The following is a 14,088-nucleotide window of genomic DNA, read 5'->3' as shown; positions in this document are numbered from 1 at the left end:
GTGACGCAGCGGTTGAGCGCTGTGTTGCAAAGCTGCCCGCAGCCTCTGCAGCGCCAGTTCGATCCCCGGCTGCCGGCGAGGGTCCCACATGGTGTGCAGACCTCTCCTGCTGCGCCCGCTGCTCCCCTCAGCAGTTTAGTTCGTCAGTCTGCCTGCTCTGCTCTCCGCTCTGGCTCTGGTGAATTCTTTCACCCTCCCCCGCTTCTGACTGTACCCCAGTGCTTGTATAAATTAAAAAAAAAAGAGCTCTAGGGACATTTTGGGTCATCCTACGATTGCCAACCTGCTTGTGCAGATCAATCTCTCATACAAATCCCAGGGAAACGTTCATCTACTAGGAGTTGTGAGAGAGGTTATGAGCCTTCGTGGTTTTTTGCAGTTTGGCTTTGTATGGTTTTGTGTTTTGTTTTTGTAACAGGGTGGTCCCCAGGAAAAAGGGAGGTTCCAGGTTCCCTGCTCCACCCAAGGGAGAGTGGAACTGAGCAGGGAGGAGAACTATAGAGGAGACTGGAGTAGGAAGGAAGCAGGATGGAGAGCAGGAAGGAGAACTGGAGGAGGAGGCATGAGGCACAGAGAGACACGTGAAGAAGCTGCACTTGTCTTTTCGTCCTGGACTGGTGGAAACAGATAAGTGTGAGAGACCGTGAGGAAGTTAACAATGGCAGCTTTTATCTTAGTTTTGATTTTGCTCTTTTCCTCCCAGACTTGTCTGGCTGTTTCTGACTCTAATCTATGGGTCCCCACAGGAAGGTGCTTTAGACTTGAGGCAGACTTTCGGGCCTTGCTTTGGGCCAGCCATGTTTGGCTGGACTTTTACCCACGAGGGGATGGGGAACTTTGGGTGCGAGATTTGGAAACTATATGCTTTGTCTTGTCTGTATTGCACACTAATTATATTAAAGTTCCTTTCCATTAAAGGTTTTATATGTTTTGTCTTGATGAGGCAGATGGCAGAACCTATTTAGAGCAGGCAGGCTAGGGGGTTCTGGGGTGCCCCTCTCCCTGCCCTGTAACATTTTCATTTCAAATATGAAACACTTCACAAATGAGCATGTCATCCTTGCACAGAGGCCATGCTAATCTTCTCTGTGTATTCCAATTTTAGTATGTGTGCTGCTGAGGTGAGCACCTTGCAGGGTTTTCAGACACAGAATTTTCAGATCCCACGTTAATAACAGCAGCAACATGGTTCAAATTTCTATTACCATAGTATTGATGTACTCATTGACGGTAATTGAAAAAGTACAAACTTCACTTCTAGCTCTTTGGTCCACAAATAATAGCTGTGTTATAGGACAGGCTGAGGGACACCCCAGGGAGCCCCAAACCTGCCTTCTCTAACTGGGTTCTGTCATCTGCTGCATAAAGACAAAACACACTCTTAGAGTGCAAGACCTTTAATAGAAAAGAACTTTAATAAAATTAGTGTGGAATAAAGAAGAGAAATAATATATTTAAAATAGTTTCCAATTAGACACCCATAGTTACCCATCCCCTTGTGGCCCAATGTGGGGTCGCTGAGACCTAGAAGTTTGCCACAAGTCTAAGGCACCTTCTGGTGGGGACCCACCAAAAGGGGGAGAAAGGGCCAGGCAAGTCTGGAAGGAAAAGAGCAAAATCAAAATCAAGATAAAGGCTACTATTGTCTGCCTCCCCACCCATCTCTCACCATGTCTCTGTCTCTTCTAAGTGTCTCCTTCCATATCTCATGTCCCTGGTACAAGTCCAAGGCCAAGAAGCAAGTGTGTCTTCTTTTTCACATGCTTCTCTGTTCCATGTGTCTCCTTCAGGGTTTCTTCCTTCCTTCTCCCTAAGTTCTTTTCTAAGTCTTTTCTAGCTTCTCCCTGTTCGGCTACACCCTCCTTTGGGTGGGTCAGGGAACCTGGAACTTCCCCTTTCTGGGATATCACACTGTATAGCTGTGCCTCAGTAAGCAACCAGTCACACCATTTCTTTCAAAGCCTGTTCACAGTTGGTCACTGTCCATCTGTTATTCAGCTCACACCAGGGACAGCAAAGTATGTACTCATATTACCTCCTTGTGACCCAGTGATAAAGTCATGTGCCATTTTACAAAAATGGATAATCGAAAGAGGAAATTGGCCAACAAAGATGAAGGTGCAGGAAAGAAATGAAAAGTGGTAATACTAGAAGTAAAATTTAAATTGAGTATAAATGGAGTTAGAAGAAATAGCGCACTGTAAAAATGCTCACCATGTGTCCATTCTCAAGAGAATCTAAATATGCAATCAGAAGAATTTAGTGGAAAACTGATCAAACTTAGAAATTGACTATTTTTTATTTTCTTACACTTCTTCATAATGGAAGGTTTAATGGTTTTGATAACAAGTTTTAAAGGTCACTGGATAATGTCAACATTTCCCATTGCTTAGAATTGATTTGCCCCATTAACAAAACCAGGACTGCCTGTAAGTTGTTGCAGTGGCTTTGACTTTAGCTTTCAATGTGTATACTAATATTCCCAGTTATAAATATGTCTCTAGACAGTATTCTCCTAAGTCAACACTTTCAAGAACTGGGAAAGGTCTGAGATTTTATTCTACTTGTAAGTTACCAAGTGAGCTTAGCACAGTTTCATGGATGCTGACCAAAGACATGAGCCGAGGGACAGTTTCTTCCTCGTAGCCATCACAGTTGCAAGAATATCAGGATTTGCACAAGTTCCCTAGGTCTCAAACCTCACAGGCAACACAGAGGACCAGTTGACACCTGCACATGGATGGGTTACGTTATAAGGGAGGGAATCTGACTTTAGCGAGCTTGAATCTTTTATAAGGGTCAAGAAGTGAAATTGACCTTTGCTCTAGGAGTTCTTACTGTTCTAACTAATGGGATAGTAAATAAACTTGTCCTTTGTTCCCAAGAGAGACAATATCTCTGTCTTAGTCTCAGACTGTTTGCTATACAAACATATTTGAAAAGTTAGTGTGGAACAAAGGCAGTCAATGTCTCTACTTATAAGATGTTCAGAAACACAAAAGACCCATGGAAAATTGTCTCCCAATGTGCACCAGCGTCATTTGTCCTGTCAACCTTGTCTTCACTTTATAACAAGTTCTCACTCATTCAAACAGGGAATATTATGTGATGGAGACTTTGAGTTAAAAAAAAAAATGGGGATGGAGGGGCCTCCCTGGTGGCGCAAGGGGTTAAGACACAACCTATGAAGCTATCCGCAGCCACTGCAGCAGGAGTTCAATCCCCAGCCAGGGAGCTACCCACACAGCACAGCAAACCTCTCCTGACTCGCCTGCTGCTCCCCTCAGCAGTTATTTCAGTCACTCTGCCTGTTCTGTTCCCCGCTCTGCCTCTAGTGAATCCTCTCACCCCCCTACACCTCTGGCCTGTACTTGGGTTCTTGTATACATAAATAAACAAATCTTTTTAAAAAATGGGGATGGAGGCATCACAAGCCCAGAAATTGGACATGGGGGTAAAAATAATGAATATAGCTGTTAAACCAGCTATAGAAATGAAAATCCTTAGGCGCCAACTGCCTAATTGCTCTAGAAAGTATCCACTGCTATAGAAAGTATCCGAGGTGCAGACCAGGAGTGAGAATATGGAGATTAAGGGCCTTTATAGAGAATCACCCTAGTGCTTACAAATCACCCTAGTCACACCCTAGAAGTAATTCATCTAACAATAGCTAACAATTCCACAAAGGAACGAACCCCTCCCCCAAAGAAGAACACTAGAGCAGTGCAAATTCTGTGCTACCAAAACGCAGCTCTCCTGCCTGCCTGTGTTTGTGTGTCTTTTTCTCCCTTCCTTTCTTCTAATATACCTAACCTTTTAAATATGTAACTGTTGAAGTATGGAAGGTGGGGTTCAGTGTGTGAGGTTCTTGGGTCCTTTTGAAAGAATTCAGCAGAACTTCCCATTCATCAGCGTGTTAGTGGGCAGGATGAGGGTGATTCCCAGACTGGCCTGCTCTAAATGGGTTCTGTCATCTGCCACGTAAAGACAAACACTCTTGTAATGGGCTAAAGCCGTCAATAGAAAAGACCTTTAGCACAATTAGTTTGCAATAGGAAGAGAAAGAATATAATGAGAATAATTTCCAATTAAACATCCAATTTACCTGTCCCCTTGTGGGTAAATGTCCAGCCAAACAGGGTTGGCCCAAAGCGGGGTCACTGAGACCCAAAAGTTTGCCCTCCAGTCTAACGTACCTTCTGGTAGGGAACCACAGGAAAGAGTCAGAAGGGGCCAGGAAAGTCTGGAAGGGAAACAAGTCAAGATGAAGGCTGTCATTGTCAGCCTCCCCATGTGTCTCTCACCCATGTCTCTGTCCCTTCTAAGTGTCTCCTTCCATGTCCGCCACGTCCCTGCTACAAGTCCAAGGCTGAGAAGCAAGCATGGCTTCTTCACATGTCTCTCTTCTCCATGTGTCTCCTGCTAGTCTTCTTCCTCCATCCCTCTCCACTTCTTTTTTCTCCTCTTTTCTCAGCTCCACCCTTCCTTGGGTGGGGCAGGGAACATGGAACCTCCCCTTTCTATGGATCATGATGTTTCAAGCACACAGCAAGTTTATTAAGGAATGGGGGGTGGGGAATAGGATGTCTGCATAGACACAGGTGGGCAGTGAACTGCACTTTTGAAAGGGGTAGGCTCCAGAAAGAGATGCCTGCATAGACACAGGCAGGCCATGAGCTGTGTTTTGCCAGAGCAAGGGATGTTCTTTTATAGGTTTTTTTTTTTTTGATGGAATTATTGTGGAAATTATCTCCTTCAGGTCTTCTGTGATTGATAATCCTCTCTGCCCCCACCTCTGGCTGATAATCTTTTTTGATCCCACCTCAGATTCCTGGAAAGTTTCACAGCAGATTTAGTTTAAGATTCATTAATCGTCCTTATCTCCACCTCTGGTGAGGCCTTCCAGCCTATTTTCTACTCTCAGCTTCCATCATAACCTTCGCCTGCCTGTGTCTGTGCAAAAGTCTTCATCTCCTGGGTTAACTCGCCACGTGCCTCTGAAAGGGGAGCTCTGCCAAAATTTTTCTCAGAGGTAACCCAAGGACCCCATTCATTGAACCCAACACCTCATCACAACATCATTCTGTATGAGATATCCTGAATATCCATTCATTCATTCAGCAAATATTTATTACACACTTACAATGATAAGAGATGTGCTGGAAATATAAATTTGTAAAAGAACCACTCCTTCCCTTAAGGCACTGTGAGCCTGGCACAGAACTTGGCAATCACAGTGGGGTGTAGCAAATACTGCCTGTGGGCAGAGGAGGGATCCAGGCTGGGGGTGTGTGGGAGTGAGAGGACTGGCTGCAAGGGAGAGGGCTCACGTCAGCAGGACCCTGACAGAGGAGTGACAAGGAATGAAAAGAGGGTAAGATCAGTCCAAGGATGTCAGCTGGAGAACGATGGGAAGTGAGAGAAATGATTGAAGCAGAAAAGGGGGTGAAGCCGTGAATTTAGTGACCCATGATCACAACGGTGGACATAGTCAGGGGCACTGTGGGAACTCTCTCAGGCAGAGAGACTCTTTAAGAGGCTTTTGCCAGAGTCTAGATATGAGATGGTGCTAGCTGGAAATAATGCCGTGGAGGTGGAGGGAAGAGGACACAGACGAGTGATATTTAAGAAGTGGAATTGATCAGACTGGATGATGATCTAAATGAGGCAATGAGGGGACAGGGCAAAAGCTGAGATTATGCCTACTTTTTTGGCTTGGGCACCTGAGTGATTGATAGTGACAAACAGAGATAGAGAAAAGAGAAACGAGTCCTGAGTGAATACAAAGAGTTCAAATTTGGATACTGTGAGTTCAAGACACCCATAATCCAAGTGGAGATAACCAGTAGGTAGGTAGAAATATATACCATATAAATCTAAAGTATGATTTTTTAGTTGCTAGTATTATATTAGTATTCTTTATTGTTCAGAAATTATTTCAACATATTAAATTGCATGCAAATCAATAATTACCAGGCAAGTATTACATAATAGGAAGCATATAATGTCCTGTAAATAATAAAGAAAAACAGTTAAGAATGCTGTGTGGGCATACATTAAGCAGGCAATTCACAAGCTTAAATACAAACCCAGAGTACTTAATAACGTGGTCTCTTCATGCTCACATACATCTTTTAAGGAAAGGAAACAGCATTTCATTTTGAGTCAAGGTGTTATTACCACTGTAATTGCAATTGACATATTGCTAATTCTCCATCTGACAATTTGTGATTTAAAAAAAAAAAAAAAACCGGAAGTTCACTCTATCACAGTTAATGATTACTAGAGGGTTCTGTGTGCCTATAGTATACATTTTAAAAGCCTACTTTTACCATCCAAGAGTTATGATAAAATAGCTAATTTTGCCTATGTTTTCATCACATTACTGCCACAACAAAATAAAATTCCAAATTGTGAATTAACTGAGTAGAATTAATTTCAATGGCAACATCATAAGAATAAGACATTTCCCATTAACTATAACATATGTACTTAATGATCTAAACAAATCAAACACTTTCCATCAAATTACAGTGTATATTTTTCACAATCAGGGAGAATACAAATGAATAGTATCAGGCATAATTGGATACCAATTGTCCCTCCATCCATCACTAATGCTTCCAATCTGTCTAAGTCATGATTGCCCTTTTTGTGGGTCATGCTACACTTCCTATTTCCCATAGAATCATTGTGGAAACATTAACCAGTAGTGAATTTCCGCTCACCACCATTCTGTCTTACCTTAGTTACAAGCACCTTGGTTACCAGGGAAAGGAGTAGTGGATAGATAATACAGTTGCATTATCTACCTGAAATAACAGAACAAATAATTCAAATGTATCAAATGCAAGTTGTAGTTCAGCCAGACAGCCACTGTTTCAGACTTTCACTTTTTATTTAGATTGCTTTTCTTTCCTGTAAATTCCAGCTATTATTGGACATGTCTGTATTATTTCCATTACAAGCTTTTTAAAAGCCATCACTGTAAATATTTTGGAATGGTAAGTATTTCTTTCCAGGTTGACATTATAGAATGGCAGATTTTCTCCTCTTGAAGAATATACTTCAGACAAGTGTATACTTGTCAACTATCTTTCTTTAACTGTTTTCCTCTTCATTTTCCCTGAAAATGTAAAACCAAAGTTGAAAGGCTCCTAGCACATTAGTAGTGCATGGTCCTTGAAACGCAGTATGACTGCAGAAAAGGGGTGGGAAATTGTCAATTCTTTCATACATGTGATGGGGTAATCAAGGATCATTGGTTGGCACTGATTTTCAATTCAGAACCAACCAACCACTGCATTCTTTGACTTTCCTTCATCTCCTTGTTGAAGTTGAACAATTCCATGAAGGTGAGCTTTGGACACCTGATCTGTTGTTTCAATGGAAGCCAGTAATAATTCTGAGGATCATTGCATACAGAGCCTATCAAGATCAAGGTAAACCTTCTGCATCAAAATCATCGTCCCTTTTATGCTTGGACAAATTGCCTCTTACAGGCCCCCAAATTCCATAGGTTTAATTGCAAATATTGTTCTCATTTCTTTTGAGAATCACTTAAGTCTGGGGTGCCCCAGAATCTTCATGGCTTGAGTTTAATAGGTGTGCGTTATTAGAATAGATTCCAAGTACAAAAAATGGAAGAAAGTGGGGACCAAGAGGGGTGACTGAGTCCCATGGTAGCCACTAGCCACATGTGGCTATATACCTTTGAATTAATAAAAATAAAATAAAAATTTGGTTCCTTAGCTGCACTGGCCACATATCAAGTGTTGGACAACCGCGGGTGGCTAGTGGCTATCACATTGGACAGTGCAGCTCTAGAACATTTCAATCACTGCAGAAAGTTCTATTGCACAGAATTGATTTAGGTTTTTTTTAGATAAACTCATGTCATGTAATTCAATCTTTATATCAACTAAGGCAACTTCTCAATGTGTGATTTGTCAGACTTTCTGCATAAAGAGGCTTAGAGGGGCCTCCCTGGTGGCGCAAGGGGTTAAGCACAGCACGATGAAGTTATAGCAACCTCTGCAGCAAGAGTTCGATCCCTGGCCGGCCAGGAGCTACCAACATGGCGCAGCAGACCTCTCCTGTCTCACCCTATTGCTCCTCTCAGCAGTGCATTTCAGTCAGTCTGCCTGTTCTGCTCCCCACTCTGTCTCTGGTGAATCCTCTCACCCCTCACACCTCTGGCCTCACACCTCTGTTCTTGTATGCATAAATAAATAAATCTTTAAAAAAATTATAAGGGCCTCCCCTGGTGGCGCAGGCAGTTGAGTGCAGCGCTGTAAAGCTGTCCGCAGCCGGTTCGATCCCGGCTGGCGAGGGTCTCACATGGTGAGACAGACCTCTCCTGTCGCGCCCGCTGCTCCCCTCAACAGTGTATTTCATCAGTCTTCCTGGTTTTTTTTTTTTTTTTAAAGATTTATTTATTTATTTATTTATTTATTTATTTATACAAACACTGGGTACAGTCAGAAGCAGGGGAGGGTGAGAGAATTCACCAGAGCCAGAGAGGGGAACAGAACAGGCAGACTGACAAAATACACTGCTGAGGGGAGCAGCAGACGCGACAGGAGAGGTCTGTCACGCCATGTGGGACCCTCGTGGGTGGCCGCGCTCAACCGTTTGTGCCACCAGGGGAGGCCCCAGTCTGCTTGTTTTGTTCCCTGCTCTGTCTCTGGTGAATCCTCTCACTCTCCCACGCATCTGGCCTGTACTCCGGTTCTTGTATTAATTAATTAATTAATTAATTAATAAGAGGCATTAGGCTGCACACCCTGGTTTGGGGTCCTGGAAATGACAAACCCTTGAAAATCAAAGCTAAGGGGAAAACTGAAGTCCTCCCCATAAAGTAGGTGCAAAATCACAGTCACTCTTTCTGAACTGGCAGAAGGAATGTAGAGATTGTGTTGTAAGGGTGATTGCTTGGGTGGGAGGTGGGGGGTTGGAGGGCAGGTTTAGCTACAGGTACCCTGGGGAAGTCCCAGGATGTATGTTCGGTTCAATTTCTCTGGACCAATGGACAAAGGATTTTTCTGTTGGGAAAAGGAAGCAGAAGTGGAAGAATCACTCAGCTTTGCTTTGATATTTGTCTTGCACTAATTATTACAATTGAAGTAGACATAATGAAGAAATATAAATAGGGAAGGAAATATAAATAAGAATTGAATACCAACTAGACAATTTGTGATCTGAGCTGGTTTTGTTTTGCTAGCCATTTCTTTATCCTTGTTTGAAGATATATTTATCAGCCTCTCTCTAATGTATTTTTGTATAGAGTCAGACACTTCTTTCTAAACTAATTCTTTTGTTGACTTCATAAAGTTCAGAGCTGAAGGAGCCCTCCAGGAATTTTTATAGACTGAGCTGATCTAATTCTAATACTGTAGTCATGATTTTGGTGCTCACACTAGGAAAAATCCAATAAACAGTGTTACTGAATGACTTAGTAAGATTGGCTTCTGTCTAGATATTACTGTGTAAAAGGAATGGCAACAGGAAGGCCACACAAACTTCGTCATGCCTGGATTGTATCATTATTGATTAAGTGTTTGAGTTATATAATGCTTTATATTTGCCCAAAGTATATGTATTGCCCAGCACTTTTGACAATTTCACTTACTCTTCACAACAATCTTATCCTTAGCAACAGATGAAGAAACTGAGTTTCGGCAAAGGAGAGAAAGTCACTTGCTTAAAGTCACCAATGAGGTTGAAAGATCTGAGAAATGGACTTTACAACTCCAAGGCCAATTCTTTTTCCATTATCTGCACTATCTCTTAGCTTCATTCTCAGTGTCCACTTTTAAAAGTGCAAATATCCTTAGGCGGTCTAATGTACCTAACTTTCATAAGCCATTCATTCACACCTTAGTATAAATTGGAAAATCATCTTGATTTTTTTGGGTGATGAGAAGTTTAGAAAGAAAGAAAATAACAGGGCAAAGTTTTAAGAGTCACTTCTGCCAATGCAGGGTGCTCAAGGAATGGGAGTGTTTTTTTGGGCTGAAGAGAGAGTCATTTAAAGCTTGAGGGAAAGGTCCAAGTGTAACAGGGTAATCCCCACAGAAAGAGAGGGTTCTAGGTCCCTGCCCCAACCAAGGAAGGGTGGAGCCAAGCATCTAAAAGTTAGAAAAGATTGGGAAAAGGACTTAGGGAGAAGGAAGAAGACTTGAAGGAGACACATGGAGCAGAGAAACATGGGAAGAAACCACACTTGCTTCTCGGCCTTGGATTTGTACCAGGGCCTTGGGGGACATGGAAGGAGACACTTAGAATTCTGAGACAGCGACTTGGGTGAGAGGCCCATGGGGAGGCTGACAATGGCATCCTTTCATTTGACCTGTATTTTGATTTTGCTCTTTTCCTTCCAGACTTGTCTGGCCCCTTCTTCCCCTTTCCTATGGTTCCCCGCCAGAAGGTGCCTTAGATCTGTGACAGGCTTTGGGGCCTTGGTGACCCTGCTTTGGGCCAACCCTGTTTGGCTGGGCATTCACCCTAACGGGGATGGGTATTTCATGGGGAGACTTTTAACTATACTCTTTCCCTTCTCTTCTCTCTATACACACTAATTTTATTCAAGTTCTTTTCTATTGACAGTCTTACACACTAAGAGTATGTTTTGTCTTTATGTGGCCGATGGCAGCACTCATTTAGAGTAGGCAGGTTTAGGGGTCCCAGAGTGCCCTCATTCTGCCCCCTAACACAATTGCAATGCTGCCCATGACCTGAGGTTTCAGGGAGTCAGGGCATCAGGAGGTGGTGGGAACACCCGCAGAGTGGGAAGGGGAAGACAAGTAGAAAAGCGGAGTATATCAAATATGTCTGCCCGCTTGGCAATTTTTCTCTGCCTCAGCTCATAGCTGCTGGAATAGTCCGTGGTATGCCGTGGTTTTAAATATGGTATGACCAGTGCCGTGTGCTGTGAGCAGAACTGTACTAGGCAAGAGAGCTTGTTCATTTCTTTCTCACGATGTCCAGTATTTCTTCCACATTTCATTTGCTCTAGTTGCTCCAAGGTTACTCTGGACACTAGACCTGAGCTTTTTGTCACTTAAGAAGACGACCTGTTCCTGTCACACAGCTATGCCACTCAAATGTGGACTGAATTCTCAGATGCACACAAATGTAAGTGCTCAAATGGGTCTGAGTGAAATTAGAAGGAACATTCTCTGGCATTTCCTCAGACATTACCAGATTCACTCTAGTCTAGAACATTAAGCAATCCATTTCAGCCGTGCATTCCTCCTGAGACAAAGCATGTGTCTATAAAAGGCCTGCGCTGCTGAGTGGGGGGGAGGGGGCGACCTCACAGTGTGCAGAAACCAATAAAGCACTTTGAATCTGGCAAAACCCCAGCCCATCATGCTTCCACAGATGTTAGTTTTAGTAAAAACAAATTTAGATGCATTTGCCCGGGGAACAGCAATGGAGTCGCTGAATTCTGTGTTTATATTTATGTGTGTTGGTCGCTGAGTCTTCATCCCCTTCTAGCCAGCTCTTCTCAGAGTGACACCCTGCGACATGTTGTCACCCCCTGTCTGTGCCTCTTCTCTCAGCCAGCCTCAGCAACCGCTCCCAGTCCTCTTTTACCCCCTCATTGCTGCTTCTACCTGAAGGGGCATAAGCCTAACAAAAGTTTTCAGGGGAAGACAGTCACTTGGTTTTGCTGAGGCAAAATCCGTCTTCACGAGAGTAGGACAGTGTTGCAGGAGGGACACGGGAGAAATGGGTCTAGTCCTGGCTCTGAGGGCAACTGGCAGGGAGACTTGGAAAAGCCACTTCTCTTGTGGCTTCAGGTTTCCTTGTCTGCAACAAGAGGAAGTTCTTTATTTGTAAAATCTCAGGAATATTCTACTCAACAAAGGAGGCTGGTGGTTGCAGGCAGAGTTGCCTTGAAAAAAAAATCATCTTTTTTTCTGAAGCCTGACATTAAAAATTAAAATAGTGCAACTTAAAAAAAATATAAAACCACTTGGTCATTGAAAATGATAAAAGCTGGGCCTCCCTGGTGGCACAAGGGGTTAAGCACCGCACTATGAAGAAATCCGCAGCCTTTGCAGCATGAGTTCGATCCCTGGCCAGCCAGGGAGCTACCCCACATGGAGAGGCAGGCCTCTCCTATCTGTCTCGCTGCTCCCCTCAGCAGTGTATTTCATCGGTCTGCCTGTTCTCTTCCCCACTCTGTCTCTGGTGAATCCTCTCACTGCCCCCACATCTCTGGCCTGTACCCCAGCTCTTGTATGCATAAATAATTGTGTGCGTGTGCGCACACGCACTCGCATGCTGCTTTTATCATTTTCTTTTTTTTAAGATTTATTTATGCATACATTTATTTATTTATTTATGCGCGAGTGCGCGCGCGCGCGCACACACACACACATACACACGAGAAATGTCAGGATTATCTAGATTCGCCTCACTCAGAGATTTTTTTTCTCCTATGCATCTGAAAAATTTTATTTTTTTCTTTTTCTTTTCTTAAAATTTATTTATTTTTAATTAAGGTAATATTGGGGTACCCACATCAGGTGTCACGACCATAGTGCGCCTACCACCAACTCACCCATATTCCACCACCACAGACCACTGTGCTTCTTTCCCCATTTGTTTTACCCCTCCCCACACCCTCCTTTTCTGGATGCTTCAGATGTGCAGTCAGCTTTCAAGGGTCAGATTTTAAGCCTGTCTTTATCTAACTCTAAGTTTAATTACTCTATATTCCACATATTAATAAGTCATCCAGTATTTATCTTTCTCCTTTAGACTTATTTCACTTAGCATTATCCTTTCCAGCTCCATCTATGTTGCCACAAATGGTATGAGTTTATTGTTTTTGATAGCCGAGCAATATTCCATTGTGCTTATATATCACACCTTCCTGATCTACTCATCTGTTCTGGGACATTTAGATTATCTCCTTATCTTGCCCATTGTAAATAGCATAGCAATAAACATGGGAGTGCAAGTTTCCTTTCAAATTAGTGTTTTTGAATTTTTTTAATAGATGCCTAGGAGTGGATTACTGGGTCATATGGTAGATCCATTTTTAATGTTTTGAGACACCAGAATGAGATTATTCTCAGGATCGCTATGAGAAAAATATTCCTTCTGAAATACCATGCCCAGAAATGCCTTTTGCATCCCAAAGTAGCATGTCAAAACTTGAATTCCCTAAATATTGAACACATACTGTGCAATAAAAATAATCAGAAACAGAGGCGATGATTTATGTGTTGAATTTATCTTATATCTGATCAAACTGGTGAAACAGAACAAACTTGGTACCTGAAATTAGAGTATCAGGATGCTTATCCTGCCTCAACTATATTGGCTTATTAGTCAGAGGCAAACTGCTTGCTTTCCATTTGCTTCCTACACTCAGAAGCAAGTGTGTGTGTGTGTGTGTGTGTGTGTGTGTGTGTGTTTATGCATGTGTGTGCGCACATATGTCCTGGCTGTGCCCCTGAACATTGACTGCATGGACTGCATCACCCTTGCCCCTGGCTTCTAGTTGGGTTTAGTCAATGGGAGGTACCAGCAGGAGAGAAGGGTTGGAGGAAGGAAGGGTGTATTTATTCTCCTGCCTCCCTCTCTTTCTCTGTCCCTATTAGGAAGTGATTTGGGCAGTTCCTGCATTCATAGACCTATGACCGCAGCTCTTGCTAGGACGCCCCTCTTCCAAGGCTGTAGTTTCTACCCAGTTCTGGTCATAAGACCCCCCTCCCCTTGCCCTTGCTGACCCAGGGAAGGTGAGTCCTTAGCAATTGCTCACAGTGCCCTGTCAGTTCCCTTCAACTTGCCTACAGCGGTGTAAACAGTGTCTTTGGTTCCCCTGTTGAGTGCACCATCTGTTTCCTGCCAGGACCCGCCTGATACAGTCTAGCCAGTAAACAGAACCCTCTTGAGTGTTTAACACAGAGCACCTTAATGGAAGGAACTGGTTACTCAGGTAAAGGAAGTGCTGAGAAGCCAAACAGGCCACTTGGCATGTCAGAGATTAGCAGCAGCAGGAAAACACAAAAACAGAGAGAGAAAAGGAGCAGGCCATGACACACACACTGAGGAGCTGTAGTCAAC

At 43.2% G+C, this 14,088-nt stretch overlaps 1 non-coding gene across 1 annotated transcript; it reads right to left on the bottom strand.

Moving 5' to 3' along the window:
- Nucleotides 1-1,023: 1,023 nt before the first annotated feature.
- Nucleotides 1,024-1,129, bottom strand: LOC119246885 (U6 spliceosomal RNA). Its single transcript, XR_005125623.1, has one exon. It is a non-coding gene; the product is annotated as a U6 spliceosomal RNA (small nuclear RNA).
- Nucleotides 1,130-14,088: the final 12,959 nt, after the last annotated feature.

This window comes from Talpa occidentalis, unplaced genomic scaffold (assembly GCF_014898055.3).
Source record: "Talpa occidentalis isolate TD23 unplaced genomic scaffold, MPIMG_talOcc4v2.1 talOcc4.15, whole genome shotgun sequence".
NCBI lineage: Eukaryota > Metazoa > Chordata > Mammalia > Eulipotyphla > Talpidae > Talpa > Talpa occidentalis.
This window is presented reverse-complemented; position numbering and strand designations above follow the sequence as displayed.